Genomic DNA, 15,850 nt, shown 5'->3' with positions numbered 1-15,850 from the left:
TCAAGTATCTAAGGTTCTTTTAAAAAGGACTGCCCTTTGGGGCGCCTGGGTGGCGCAGTCGGTTAAGCGTCCGACTTCAGCCAGGTCACGATCTCGCGGTCCGTGAGTTCGAGCCCCGCATCAGGCTCTGGGCTGATGGCTCAGAGCCTGGAGCCTGTTTCCGATTCTGTGTCTCCCTCTCTCTCTGCCCCTCCCCCGTTCATGCTCTGTCTCTCTCTGTCCCAAAAATAAATAAACGTTGAAAAAAAAAAATTAAAAAAAAAAAAAAAAAAAGGACTGCCCGCATCTGAAGTTTCCTCTCCATTTAAATTCTTGTCCCTCTCCATATTTACAAGGTCTGTTTTTGCAGCATATGGCTACAATTTAATAATGCAAAGCATTCCCCTCCTCACAGCTGGAAAGCTGGGGTTGTTCTGTATCACAGATAGAGTGGACTTAGTCCAGGCCAGTTAAAATCATTCAACTCCCGGAAGCTAAGCTTGCTGAGTGTTTTGTCCTGCACAAAGGCACCCACGGGATATCCACTTGCATATTAGAGCATCATGCTTGGAAAGAGGGATCGATTCTATGGTGATACGTTGCAAGCAGAATAAAATGCCAAGGAGAGAGACAGACAAATATCTACCTAAGTTTTCATCTGTTCCTACCTTACAGAAGAAGAATGCGATTTAAAGTTATTAGGCAAAAATCCTACTCGTTTCATTTCTTTCTTTTTCTGTAACTGTAAAAGAATATCAAGGTGTTGCAATATTTAAGCCAAGCACTCTAATTGCGTGGCAATTAGAGTCCTGTTGGCTTTTGCATCATGTCATTGACGATAGAAGAATTTAAGGAAAAAGATCAGGTTTCGGTTTTCAACGTTGTTATAAATCTTTTTGGGTCTTTTGACTTGTATGCTGCTCTTCAGGGACCAGGCACTCTTGCATTTTATTTTACATAATGGAACTCGGAACATACTCCTGTTCGCACTGAAATACTCCTAATTCTTGAACCCAATAAAGATATTTCCCTCCCCCCACCATCCCCATTCTATCCCTTGAGCATATTCATGTCCCCAGGGCATTCAGGAGGAAGAACTGAGAAAGACCACTCGACTTGCAGATTTGATCTTATCACCATTAAAATCATTACATGCACTTGTTGGGGCGCCTGGGTGGCGCAGTCGGTTAAGCGTCCGACTTCAGCCAGGTCACGATCTCACGGTCCGTGAGTTCTAGCCCCGCGTCGGGCTCTGGGCTGATGGCTCAGAGCCTGGAGCCTGTTTCCGATTCTGTGTCTCCCTCTCTCTCTGCCCCTCCCCCATTCATGCTCTGTCTCTCTCTGTCCCAAAAATAAATAAACGTTGAAAAAAATAAAATAAAATAAAATCATTACATGCACTTGTTAATGACAGGGGCATGCCTGGTTCCCCCCCCCCCCCCCATATATCGTATGGTTTTATTTATGTGAAATGTCTAGAATAGGCAAATCCATAAAGACAGAAATTAGATTAGTGGTCGCAAGGGGCCTGGAGTTGTGGGAAACAGGTACACATCACTAATGAGTGTGGAGTTGCTTTTTAAGGTGATGAAAATGTTCTGGAATTAGATGGCGGTGATGGTTGTGCACCTCTCTGAATATACCAAAAACCACTGGATTTTTACGCTTTTAACATCATATGTGAATTATATCTCGATAAGATGTAGTTTTTTGTTTGTTTGTTTGTTTGTTTGTTTGTTTAAAGTGTTTATGAGCCATTTGGAGAAAAGGGTTTGGAACTCACGGCAAGGATAGATATTTGGGGGCTCTTAACCCAGAGTCAGAGACCTCGGAGGATCAGGGAAGAGGCTCCAGGGAGCCCTGACACAGGTATAGGGTGCATTGCTCTGGGCTGCATTATATCTTGGTGAGGTCCCTAATTCTGATAAAGTTCAGAGGCCACTGGCAGGTGTGGAGGACAAGTGACATGATGTCTTGTAAGATACTGGCTCCATTGTTTATTCTGTGGCACTTTGCTTTTAATGTGGGGATTTTTAGTTTCAAAATTTGGTATTTTGGATTGTAGTCATTTCCTGAATTGAACTACTTTCTAAGCAGAACAATGCTTTCTAAGTAAGTAAGCAAGGAATAGAAAAGGTGATTGTCTTCCTCAGGGCATAATAAAGCATTCGGCTGTTTTATACTTAATATGTCCTCGTTGGTATCCAGAAATAACCCACATAAATTACACTACTTTGCATAGTGTTGACAGGTGAAGAAAGGATTATCTATGAGTTTTTTGAGAGAACATGTAGAAAGATAGGCAAAGAGATTAGGAAAGGCCGTTGGTGGGGTTACTCTTAGCAGATGAGGAAGGCAAATATTTTAAAAAGAAGATAGTTGCTCCTGAATCTTAATGCATTATGATTCTCTTAAATATATTTACACTCTGTCCTTTTAACTAGAGCACTAGTTATTAGGAACTAGAGTTACTAGATTATTGTAGTAATTTTCCTACAAGAGATTACTATTGTAATCTATTACAATAGTTACTAGATTATTGTAATTCTCTCTGTAGCTCCTGTTTTTTGCCTTGGGTCTTCATCCCTGTGAAAATCCACTGCAGGGCCATGGCGATTTCCATAATGTGCAAATCTAATTATTTTATTCTCTTCCTTGTAAGTTTCAAAAATTTCCACTCTAGGCTAAGCCTAATCTTTAGCATCGAATACAGTCCTTCATGATATGGTTCCTACTTTTCCTCTCACTGCACACGAGGACCTTGCATTTAGCCTTCGCCTTAACCACGTGCCTCTCCATTGTGTCTCTGCCCATGTTGTTTTTCTGCCTAGAATGGTTGTTCTTGACACCTCATCAGTGACACTTCTCCGGGCCCTCTCTCTAGTACGGTTTGCAGTAATAGCACTTACTGCATTATTGCCACTATTTACTTCTCTGTTTCCCTTAGTGGATTCTGCACACCTTCAGGTGAGGATTGTAATCTTCCATTTGTAAATTTAACATCTAAGACAAATACGTGGCCAGAGACCATATTTGGCGATGTTCGAAATTTATGAAATGGAGGCTTAGACCAGTAATAGGCTAAACAACTTGTAACCTGTTTGTGCAGTAATGGGACCATACCCTTCCTTGGTACTTGACCTAAGCCAGGGAAAGCATGATGTTTCATGGAAATGGGTACAGCGGGCCTTTTCTACCTTGTGGGTACCCTACACCTTGGACATGACTATTTGGGGAACGTTATGAACTCATAACTTTGCGTAGCATAGCCTGATGAATTTTGTAGGGACGTATCAGACTGAGAAATGTAATGTTAGAATACAGTGACTGATTCAGAATACCAGTCTCAGACAGATCAAAGTTTTCTTCTTTCAATCTGATGAAGTGTGAAGAAGACCTTTTTTCCGTTCTTATGTTTGTGTTTAGTGAATGTACATTAATGTTGTTAGAGTTTACATGATCATGAATGAAGGAACAGGTAAGATGTCTTTCTAGAAGTTGCGTAAAACAAATACATGACTGATCAAACGGAATGATCTGGATTCATCTGTGATTCTTTTTATGATGTGCAAATCTTACTACTTTGTAAAAATTCGGAGACCACTGTCTATAGATCACTTGCTCAAGAAGGTCATTTTTCTCTTTATTGAGGTGTAACTGATATACAGTATATTCTGTATATAGTGTATAGGCTATAGTGTGTATACCTAAACACACGCACGCACACACACACACACACACAAATATATAAAGGGGAAAAAAGGGAAAAAAATATATATGTATCACCAATATGTATCACCATAACCAAGATGATGAGCATTTCTGTCAATCTCAGAAGTTCCCTCTGACCACTACCTTTCTCTACCCCCATCCTCAGATGACCTCTGACCTGCTTTCTGTCTAGTTTACATTTCTAGAATTTTATATAAGTGATATCCTACAGCATGTATCCTTTCATGTCTAGCTTCTTTAATCTAGCGTGAAAACCATGCTTTATCCATGTGATTACATTTATCAATAGTTTATTGGTTTTTATTGCTGGGTAGTATGCCATCATATGGATATACCACTTATGGTGTGAGGTGAGCGTTGATATCCTTTTTGAAAAATATATATGGATATCTAGTTAATCCACACCATTTGTTTAAAGACATTTTTTATTCCTCCATTGAGTTACATAGCTACTTCTCAAATAGCAACAATCACATACTTATGTGTCCATTTATGGTTCATCTCATTGGACCTCATACGGTCCTGATCTGGTCTGGATGTCTTCTCTTTTCCCAACATCAAAGTTTTTTCTTATTTTCTCTATGTTTGTGATGTCTTTATAATAAGTTTTTTTTAAGCTATTTTCTTTTAGATCCTGTGTATTTTCATATAAATAGGATCAGCTTGTCAAATTCTCAAAAAAAAAAAAAAAATTCAAAAAGCAAAACAAAGCAAAAAACCCTACTAGAATTTTGATTGAGAATGGTGAGATTTAAAGCTAGGCCTTTCTGGCACACAGCAAAATGACTGTCATTGGCTATCTAATATAAAGTCCACATGACCTGCTTAACTTCGGATCCAGTTTCTCCTAGTTCTCCACTAAAATTTCCATTAGGATATGTAAACACTGAACTTTTCTTTTAAGCACACTAAAACTGAGACGAAAGGATAACTTTTATTTAGCTAGAAGCTTAGAGACTTATCTCATAATTACATGAACGGTAGAGTTAGACTGAATTTAAAAATTGGTGGTTTTCCTCTCTTACATCTCACAAAAGACAACAGTGTTGGTTCCTTGAGAAATTGTGGACATTTAAGTTTGATTCTCCCCCACTGTCATCCCCTAGGTTCAGAGATTTTCCTATATTAACTTAAAAGGCTAGAAACCCAGAGAACAACAAGGTGAGGAAATGTGGCACGAAGAGGGAGTGAGGAGGAAGTGTGTGGGAACACATCTAGCAATCTGCTTCCATTTCCTGATGCAAATCCTTAAAAAAATTGTCTACTCTGGGCCAGAGTCTAACTCCTTCGTACCATAGAGAAGACCCTTTGAAACTCAGTCTCATCTGCCCTTCTAGAGCTGCACATTATAGAAGGTGAGAGGTTTCACGTCCTACCTGGTAGGATCTTACACAGCTCGGTGATGGAGTGAGAAGAAGCTCATGAGATGAAAACCAGCAATCGTTGGGAATTGGCAAGGAGCTGTGCTTACCAACTTTCACCACCACTGCCGTTACTTCAATACTGCCATTCACAATAAACATTTATGGAACCCTAAGCACTTTATATGCGCTTTCTTATTTAATCTTCAAATCGTTGAGTTCAGGATTATTTTTATAATTCCTATTGTACAAATGGGAATGGAGGGGTAGAGACTTTAAGTATTTATTCAAAGTCATTAATAAAAAAGAAGCACATCTGGAAAATGAGCTGAGATAGAGTTCACAGTGCTTAGCACACAGTCTTGCTTATAATAAACACCCAACAAATGATAGCAGCTATTATATTATCAACATCATCATTGTTATTATTTATTTATATTTGTTTATGTTATATTTGTATTATTTATTTATATTTATATTATAATTAGAAATTATTTATATTATATTTATATATTATTTTATGTTTATTTATATATTATAAATAAATATACATTTATATTTATATTATTTATATATTATAAATATTATATATTTATATTTATAATACTTATTTATATTATTTATTTATATTAAATATATAATATTATATTACTTATAATATATTATTTATATTAAAATATATTATTTATATGTATTACATTTATATATTATATTATATTTATTTATTATAAATAAATATTATATATTTATATTTTATATTTATTTATATTATTTATGTATATTAAGTGTATATTATATTATATTAAACTAATATATTATTTATAATATAATATTGTTTATATTTATATTAAAATATATTTCTACTTATATATAATTATATTAAGTTTATATTTATATATAATATATAATATATTTATATAATATTTATTTATATTAATTATTTACATATTATTTATATTTATATTATATTATTTATTTATGTTAAAATTAAATTTATATTATTCAAATTTTATAGCTAATAAGTGATAAGACAGGAATTCAGATCCAATCACGTCAATTCTGGAGTCCTCAATCTCACCCCATATGGAAATCTTTACTTACCATATCCAAGGGGAAGCCACTTTTCTGAGGCAAACCCTAATTCGCTATAGACTACGCTCTAGGTAAAAGAAAACAGTCACAAGAGTATGCCCTTGGTGAGAACATGGGGAAAGGTACATCATCAAGAAGAACGCATCTTTGAAAATGAAGCCTTGAAGAAAATCTTAGGGAAAACGGTTTGCTTACTTCGAAGAAAGGACTCGCATCGGAAAATGAACAGATAAAAGAACAGCTTCAGGGAACAAAGTGCCGTGTTAGATAAGCAGCAATAGCAAGAAAACTGCAGTCGTTTTCATAAAAATAAAGTCTGCATTATAAGAAATAAGAAACAGAATTGATATTGTGGAAATAATCACTGATACAGAGGGCAAACTCGAAATATTTGCTCCAAAACCAGAAGAAAAGAACAGAGAAGTTAAAATAATGACTAAAAAAGAAAGTTTATGGTGGGAGAATAGAAAATTTAATATTAGTTTAGGTGTTCTTGGTGAGAAATCAGAGCATTTAGGAGAGAAATAGAATCAAAGGCAAGTTGGGACGCAGGGTGGCTCAGTCAGTTAAGCGTCCGACTTCGGCTCAGGTCATGATCTCAAGGTTCGTGAGTTCGAGCCCTGCGTTGGGCTCTGTGCTGACAGCTCAGAGCCTGCTTGGGATTCTCCCTCTCTCTCTCTGCCCCTCCCCTGCTCACGCTCTGTCTCTGTCTCTCTCAAAAATAAATACACATTAGGAATAAAAAGACAAGAAAATTTTAATGAGCTAAAAATGATCTAAGCATTTAGATCAAAAGGACTAACTATATGTAGCAAACAATAAGAGTATCTACGTGCATCTTATTGAAATTTTTGTATTTGGTGGATGAAAAAGAGAATCTTGTAATCATCCTGGAGGAAAAATAAGTTACCTGTACTTTTTTTTTTTTTTTTTTTTCTGTTGGTCAACATTAAATAACAGAAGACTGGGGGAAAACTTAGAAGTCTGATGAAATTTTTTTTTTTTTCAGAGGGAGAGAGAGTGCATGTGGATGAGCAGGGGAGGGGCAGAGAGATTGAAAGAGAGAGAGAGAGAGAGAGAGAGAGAGAGAGAGGGAGAGAGAATCCCAAGCAGGCTCCACACTCAGCATGGAACCCATTGCGGGGCTCAATCCCACAACCATGGGGTCATGACCTAACCTGAAATCAAGACTCAGATACTCAACTGACTAAGCCATCCAGGCGCCTCATGATGAAACTGTTTTTATGTTTAAGGAGTTTTATATGTAGTCAAAGACAATAGAAATATATTCCTGATTATTTGTCACCTTTTGTTTTATAGAGTCTTTTATTTTCTTTCTAAAAATTTTCCTTGTAAACCTATACCGACTAAGGAAGTGATACACCAAAATAAAACATTTTAGGAACAGGAAATTCTCAGATATATCCCTATAGATATAAATATAGCTATAGATGTAGACTAACAATGAGAATAGTAATCAATTGAACAGAATTATACCTAAGTAATTATTATTCTGAATAAGATTACAGACATAAATACCAAAGTAAGAAAGAAAGAAATTTTTTTTTTTATTTTTTAAATTTTATTTTCCACGTCTCCCCATTCACAGTACAGACCAGGCACAAAACACCTGGGCTGGGGTGTATATGGGTGGATTTACTCTGCCTCCTCTTTCTGTACACGCAGTGTAAGAATGCAGCCTGTGGTAAGCACCAGGAGGCTCAAAAAGTAATTCTCGACAATATGTATATAAACGAGAATTTAGTAACAATTATCTGAGTTCCAAATTCCAGATTGTGATTTTTTTTTAATGGTAAAGTAGTGGTATTTTAGTGGCAAAATACAAATAAAATCAGATTTACCACCTTCATCATTTATACATGTACAGTTTCGTCGTGTTAAATTCATCTGTATTGTCACACAGCCAATCTCCAGAACTTTCTCATCTTGCAAAACTGAAACTTTGTATTCTCCACCCCCCCTTCCCTCATTCCCTCATCCTTTGAAATCTGCCATTCTACTTTGTTTCTATGAGTTTAAGTTCTCTAGATACCTGCCTCATCTAAGGGAAATCATAGAGTTGTGTGTTTTGTGTTGTTTTGTTTTGTTTTACTGATTTATTCACAGATTACATATTTAAGGGCTTGAGGGTGCTGAGTCTGAATGGCAGATTCGTTTTCTTTTAGGACAGCTTGTTGTGTTTTGCTAAACAGTCAATTAATTGCTCTTATCTCTATTTTTACTTAGATCTGTCATTAGGAAAGCCTGCTTTTCTTTTCTTGTTGCTGCCAAGTGCATTTTCAGCATCAATTGATAAGGTCGTGTGTTTTTCCTTTTTTTCGTTATCATACTGATAGATTTTGTAAGAGTGAATCTCACTCATACATGGAATAAAACCCTAATGAGAATGGTGTCCTGTTTTTTTGGAAAACATTGCTATATTCAATTTGAATATATGAATTTGAATATATTCCATTTTCTTTAGGACCTTTGAAGTTGCATTTATATGCGTGGTTGGTTTTTGGGTGATTTGTTTGCTTGCTTTGGCTTGACAAGGGAGGTTGCACATTTAGTTATTTAAGTTTTGCTGGTCTGATAAAGGCTCATGAGAGAGCTTTCTTCATAAGGAACCTTGTCACCATTTGCTAAAGGCTGGGAGAGAATAAATATCCTTGGAATTTCAAGGCTACAGAAAAGCTAAAATCCAGCTCGACACTGTTCCATACCTGGTGCCATTTTAAAGGTGGTTTTTAAATCACCCTTTGATTCTCTTCTAGGCTTTTCCAATTTTAAAGTGCATATGAATCACCTGTGGTCTTGTTAAGCTGCAGACACTGATTCCGAGGGCCTGGGGTTGACCCTGAACTTCTGTGTGCCTACCAAGCTCCCCAGTTACGCCAGAGCTGTTGGTTGTGGGACCACATTTTGAATAGCAAGATGCTAACCCAGTGGTTCGCAGACTTTGCTGCCCATTTGAATCACCAGGGGAACTTTTAGAACATCCTTATGTCTAGGACACATCCATACCAATTAAATCAGAATTTCTGGGAGCCAAGCCTAAGTTGTTTTTCAAGAACCCCAGGTGGTTCCAATGATCAGCAAATTTTGGGAACCACTGCAGGAGGGGTAATTGGTCTATTCAGGTTTCCACTTTGCTCAATTTTGGTTACTTTTATTTTAGTAAGTAATTGCCCATTTAAGTTTTCAAAGCTGTGGTCAGTAAGTTTGATGTGTTATTCTCTTATAATTTTTTGTTAATGTATTTGGTTTCCATGGTTATGTTTCCCTTCTATTCTTTTTTTTTTTTTAATTTTTTAACCTTTATTTATTTTTTTTTTGAGACAGAGACAGAGCATGAACAGGGGAGGGTCAGAGAGAGGGAGACACAGAATCCGAAACAGGCTCCAGGCTCTGAGCTGTTGGCACAGAGCCTGACTCGGGGCTCGAACTCACAAACCGTGAGATCATGACCTGAGCTGAAGTCGGTCGCTCAACCGACTGAGCCACCCAGGCTCCCCATCCCTTCTATTCTTATATATTTTTGCTTTTACTTTTTTCCCTTAATGAGGCTTGCAAATGATTTTTCTGTTTTGTTGGTCTTCTCAGAAAATCATCTTCCCTTTTTATTCTTTTATTTTAAATATTTCTCTTTTTGGAATTTATTAATTTCAGCTTTTATCTTTAGTTCCCTTTTTAACTTTTCCTGGATTGTTTTGTTATTCTTTTGATCTTATGGTAAAGTGATTTTTCCTTTTGTCCTTTTCATTGCTTTCTATAGTTTATCATTTTTTCTTTTGGCATTCTGTTTGATCCATAGCTTATAATCTTAATTTTTAGGTACTTCAGAAAATTTGGTCACTTTTAATTTTTTCCCTTTAATCTATTTACTAAAGACAAAACAGTATAACAGTTTTCTCCTTGGCCAGTGACATGATCAACTCTTATAAAATGTCTGTGGGCATAGCAATCAAGTACGGTTTGTATTTGAATGATTTGAAGTTAGTCATTGTCTAATAGTCGCGTTCAATTCTAAAAGAATCACCACTTCCATCTCTAAAAGAGATGTACTCAAAATTCTCACTATAATTGTGTTTCTTATCAAGTTTCTTGTGTTTTAATAGTTTTTGTATTATGCATTTCCCCCACAATATTGTTCGGGGCATGTAGGGTGTATGTTTAATTTTCTGTATTATGTATGCCTGGTATCCATTCATAATGTTCTTTATCTCATTTATTGTAATTCATCTTAAATTCTACCTTAACCACTGCTAATTGGCACTGCTTATTTTTGGTTTGAATTTGCCTGACTCCCCTCGCATCCCATTTGACTTTCGACTTTCTGTTCTTGTTATCATTTTGTCTTAAATGTGTTCCTTAAAAAGAGATGAATTTTATTTGCTTCCGTTGCTCTAATGCTCTTTATGGGATAATTCTATCTACTTACCTTTGTGGTAAGGGTCGATATGCTTGATTTTACTCCTTCTGTTTTTCTTTATATTATTTAGGTTTTTCATCTTATGTCCTTAGTTTTGTTGTCTTAAGTTACTGTTTCCCGTGTTTTGGTTTTCCCTTTGTTAATTTGGGGAGCTCCACCTTCCTTTTCCCTGCTCTTGAAATGAAATACCTCTCTTTATTATAATTGGAAAACAACGACAGTTTTCATATTGACTCCTAGATACTCTGATTACCATCTGGATTTTAGAGAAGACAAACATCGGGTGTGGAAAAGTTGCTTAACTTGCCTTAGCTTGACATAGTAAGTGGTGGCCCTGATCTTTTAGTATAGTTTAACATAATGTAACATTAATTACAGTCTATTTTATGATAATATTATCGTAAAAGAATTTTAATTTAATGTAATTTACTCTGTATAAAAATACACAGAGTCTGCTTAGGAAACCATGAAATATGTGTGCTGATAAACTTTAAAATATGAAAGAATTGATGATTTTCTTGGAAGGTATATAATAATATTGCCTCAAGACCAGAAAACAAGAGTAAAGCAAATTCATGAAAGACTCAAAGTTTTATCTTCTTTTAACCAGATTATGAGAAGATATTTTACCAGTGAGGTTTTCCAAACTTTCATGAACTTTTCATATGTTTTCTTTTTTGTGTGAAAAATGACTGTCATCCAGACCATTTTATGAAGCATGCATATAACCTTGGTGTGAAAAGTTCACAAATAAAACAACCCCCCCCCCCCAACAAAAGTATACCAGCTACATACTGGTATATGAGAATTTGGAAGAAACTGTTAGCAAAACAATTTAGCGATAAATTAAAAGAGCTACCTTCCGTGGATAAGCAAAGACAGTTTAATCTAAGAACTCAGTAATATGTAACACAATAAATGCTTTAAGGAAAAAAAAAGGGGATAATCTCTACTAATGCCAAAACAACATCTGATAATATTCAATAACCATTCTGATCAGTACACTTTTAAAAACTCTGTGAAAACTAGGAATAAGTGAATATATAAAATGATGAGAAACAAAATCACGTATTAATAGCCAGCGTTACCGTTAACTGTGAAATTCCAGCATTAATCTCATTAATATTAGGAATAAAATATTCCCGCTAGCACAATTCCTATTTTACATATTTTTAATGTTTGTTCCAAGAGAGAATGCATAATGTCTGCACAATTCCAACTTTATTATAATTAAGTAAATGAAGCTTATTACATTATCATAATGATATCTTTTCTCTATCAACTTGCAACAATTAAAACAGGTCCCCATTAATATGAGTAATATGTAATTCTGGGCAGTAGGGTGGTGACATGGACAGGCTCAATCTGCCCAAGGGAGTATAAGTTGGCAAAAGTCTTCACGGAAGGCAGCTTGACAGTTTTTAACCAAGAGCTTGAAGAGTTTATGTCCTTTGACCCAATAATTCCACTTCTGGGAACTCCGGCCTAAGGAAATCATGAGAACCGCTGACAAAGATTTGTGTGCGACTACGTTAATGGCAGTTCTGTTTATAATATTAAAAAAAATGGGAAATAACCTAAAATGCCAAAAAAAAAAAAAAAAAAAAGGAGAATGGTCAAATAAAGTACAGCCAGACAGTGTAATAATGTACAGGCATTAAAATCACACTCTTGAAAACCTGTTTAATCTAAAGGGAAAGATACAATGTTAATTAGAGAAAAAGCAGGATACAAATTTATTAACTTTTGATCTCAGTTTTTGAAAACACATTTATCTATGTTATATATATACAGGAATAAGTTTAGTGGACTGGAAGGAAATACTAAAAAACAAATAACATAAATACTACATTAACATAGTATTATCAGAGTGTGTTAGAGTCAGAAATTGCTGTCTCTCTGTTGAATCACTTAAATCACCAACAGGGACATTTCATATTGAAGGATAAAATTAATTCTAAATTAGTACTGGAATGCGAACCTCGGCCATAGACCGAGGTTCAGCCTCTGTGCAGAGAATCATTATCTTTGCAATGATTAGTATGTCTCTTTCCAAATCAGTTTCCATTCTTAACCATGGACAGTTCAGACCAGTCGAGAAACTGCAGATAAAGCCATGCCTTACAACACCACCCCCAGAAGGTCCCAGTAGGTTAGTTGTGGTATCGGAAGTCGTATGAAGATTGGCGAAGAGCTAGTGTAAAATAATCTTATCTTCTCCCCTTCCACATCCATAAACAAAAGCACTGAGTCGTCTTTTACACTCTGTTGAAGGGAGTGAACAATGGGAATTAGAAGCCTGGAAAATGCCTGGGAGATACCTCGGGGTCCTGTTCTTTCTCCAAACAATGCAAGAAAACTAACTGGAGAAGAGCTATGTAAAAAGTGGAACCTAAGGGGTGCCTGGGTGGCTCAGGCGGGTAATCATCTGACTTGGGTAATCATCTGACTTAGGCGCAGGTCACGATCTCCTGGTTCGTGAGTTCGAGCCCCGCATCGAGCTCTCTGCTCTCAGTATGGAGCCCATTTCAGATCGTTTTCCTCTTCTCTCTGCCTCTCTCTCTTAAAAATAAACATTTAAAAAAAGAAAAAAAAAAGTGAAACCTGAGCATTGCAGTGGGCTTCAGAGGTGCTCTTATTCAATTTCCTACTCTAAGTGGGAATTCTTAAAACTAATGGGGGGTTTTTAGAGGCTTGGGAGCCCCCCCTACCTCTATAGACACAAGTTTCCTCATCTGTAAAATGGTAGCATTTACATGACAACTGGTAGGTTCGTAATTATGAACATTATGTGAATTGATGCTTTTTAAGATCTTAGAGCAGTAGCTTGGCATGTGTTGGTTGTTACTACCTTTGCAAAGTTTCACATTCCTTTCTAGGACTTTTCTTATTGGATGACAAATCTGTTTATTGAGCCAAAACACAGTTCCTGGAAATACGCAGAATAAGTCTTATCCAACATCTACATTAACAGTCCTTCTAATACTTGAAGACAGCTTTCATGAATTTAATAACTGCTTTCTGTGGTTTTTTCTTTTTTAATTTCAAGAATAGAACACAGTAGACTATAAAAATGAGCGTTATCAGTTTTCCTTTGGATTTTCTATGTAAATGTTGTTTAACATTCAAATGGAGCTGATTATAATTTGAGATATTAACAGTTAGATATGCCATTGTGTCCCTTTGTGATTGTTTGTAAGGGAGGTTAAACACTATATTAACTTCTGAGTAGTGATTTATTGTTGCTTTTGTTAGAGAAAAATAAAAAAAGAAGTAAAATAATATAATTTGATATTGCCTTTGAGAATTTTCAGTTTGCAGAGGTCTTTATTTCCTACTCAATTTTATTTTTTAAAAAGCATTACATGTAGTGTAAATACAGCATCACATAAATGCCGAGTTGTTCTTTGCTTCTTGGCTTAAGCTGTTGTGTAATATTGCTCTGTAACCATTAAGCAGCTGCTGTGCCTCAGAGATGCTCATATTTTCTTTAGTAGATGAAGGGAATTTACTCTATGAATGTCTCCAAATTGCTTTAAAATCGTTGGCCTTTGTGTCAGCTATTTACATTCACAGTGGTCCACATAACACATGAAAACCATGTTTCTGGAAGGCCCCAGCAGCCGGGAGGTTACAGATGGGGCTGTGTTAATAGTAATAACCTGCATTTTGCTGAGTCTCATCCTCTGTAGTATCACAGGGCTCCTGACACTCTGCGTGACTCCCCGGCTATTTTGCCAGAAGTATTGTTTCTTATATGCTTCCTTGTATGCTATTAGCTATCCAGGAACTATGTCATCCACTGCTCCTTTTCTTTACCCTTCTCGTCTTGGGTAAGTCTGTCCATTGTAAGGCTGTGTGTGCTGTGTGCCAAGAGGAGTGAAGGAGACAGCCGCCTCCTTCAGGTGCTTCTCCGAGGCTACCCCATTGCCTGATCCAACCCAGCCCCCGCTCCCCTAAGGTCATGTTGGTAAGCAGTACCGCTCATCCTCGGGAGCCCTCCTTTCAATGAAGTCTCACTATGCCCCATGCAGGAGTGGAGCCCAGTGGGACCTATGTGTGGTGCAATATGTTCTGACATATTTTCATTGCCTTTCATAGTTTCAGCAGAATAACTTTCAGATTTCCTTGTAGATTCAAATTCCTTGGAACATGAATTGGAGGTGAGGAATGGAGAAACACCACGCTACATTCTGAATTGCCTGCCCTTTCCTATGAGACGGTCATTGTATTTGTGTGTGTGTGTGTGTGTGTGTGTGTGTGTGTGTGTGTGTGTGTGTGACTGCCTTACTGTCTTCTTGCTGGTAGGATTGGCTTGAGGGGCCTCCTCCCTCCCTTTTGATTTGGTTCTTGATGTCCACACACCATTTCATCTTCATGGGCATGACCAAAAAGCAAGTGAAGCCTTGGCTACTCACTGGGGTCATAAGGAAGTGAACTGCACATGAGATTTACATATGGAAATGTTACTACATGACATGTGATATAATTTATATAAATATATTGAGATGTTCACTTTTCACTTGTTCATCAGTTTATTTTACAAATATTTTTGAACTCTGACTCTTTAAACTCTTCTAGTTTCTTGATAGTTCCTTTGTGGTAAATGCCTAAAATTAGACATTGGTATATAACAAAGTCAAAGATCTAATCTGATGGTAATCATTGTTCTTTCCCATTCTACCCAAAAGCCTGAATAAACTCCTCAGCACAAGTTCCAGAGAATAGCAAGAATCAGCACACTTATCCTTCTGTCTTTAGCCATCTGTGCCTACCTTGTTATATAATTACTAAGATGTTCATTTGTGACCCTGTTCCAAAAGGTTAAACTTTAACCTTTTGTTCCATAAGCATTTACCTAGCCGTTACTGTATATATGTAGGCACTGAGTTAGTTGTTAAGGGGGATTCAGAGATGAACAAAACCCAGTCGCTCTCCCAGATAAGGGAGCTGATAACCCAATAAGGACCACAAGACTTGAAAACACATGTCTGGGGGGCGCCTGGGTGGCGCAGTCGGTTAAGCGTCCGACTTCAGCCAGGTCACGATCTCGCGGTCCGTGAGTTCGAGCCCCGCGTCAGGCTCTGGGCTGACGGCTCAGAGCCTGGAGCCTGTTTCCGATTCTGTGTCTCCCTCTCTCTCTGCCCCTCCCCCGTTCATGCTCTGTCTCTCTCTGTCCCAAAAATAAATAAACGTTGAAAAAAAAAAATTTAAAAAAAAAAGAAAAAAAAAAAAGAAAACACATGTCTGG

General features: G+C 36.7%; 1 protein-coding gene and 1 non-coding gene across 16 annotated transcripts in view; one reads left to right on the top strand and one right to left on the bottom strand.

Moving 5' to 3' along the window:
* Positions 1–15,850, top strand: part of NFIB (nuclear factor I B) — a 453,529-nt gene that overhangs the window by 361,599 nt on the left and 76,080 nt on the right. The gene's annotated exons all lie outside the window — the stretch shown is intronic.
* Positions 7,754–7,886, bottom strand: LOC123593913. Its single transcript, XR_006710597.1, has one exon. It is a non-coding gene; the product is annotated as a small nucleolar RNA SNORA51 (small nucleolar RNA).

This window comes from Leopardus geoffroyi, chromosome D4 (genome assembly GCF_018350155.1).
Source record: "Leopardus geoffroyi isolate Oge1 chromosome D4, O.geoffroyi_Oge1_pat1.0, whole genome shotgun sequence".
NCBI classification, from domain to species: Eukaryota; Metazoa; Chordata; class Mammalia; order Carnivora; family Felidae; genus Leopardus; species Leopardus geoffroyi.
Note: the sequence above shows the minus strand (reverse complement) of the source record. Positions and strands in the feature narration are given on the sequence as shown.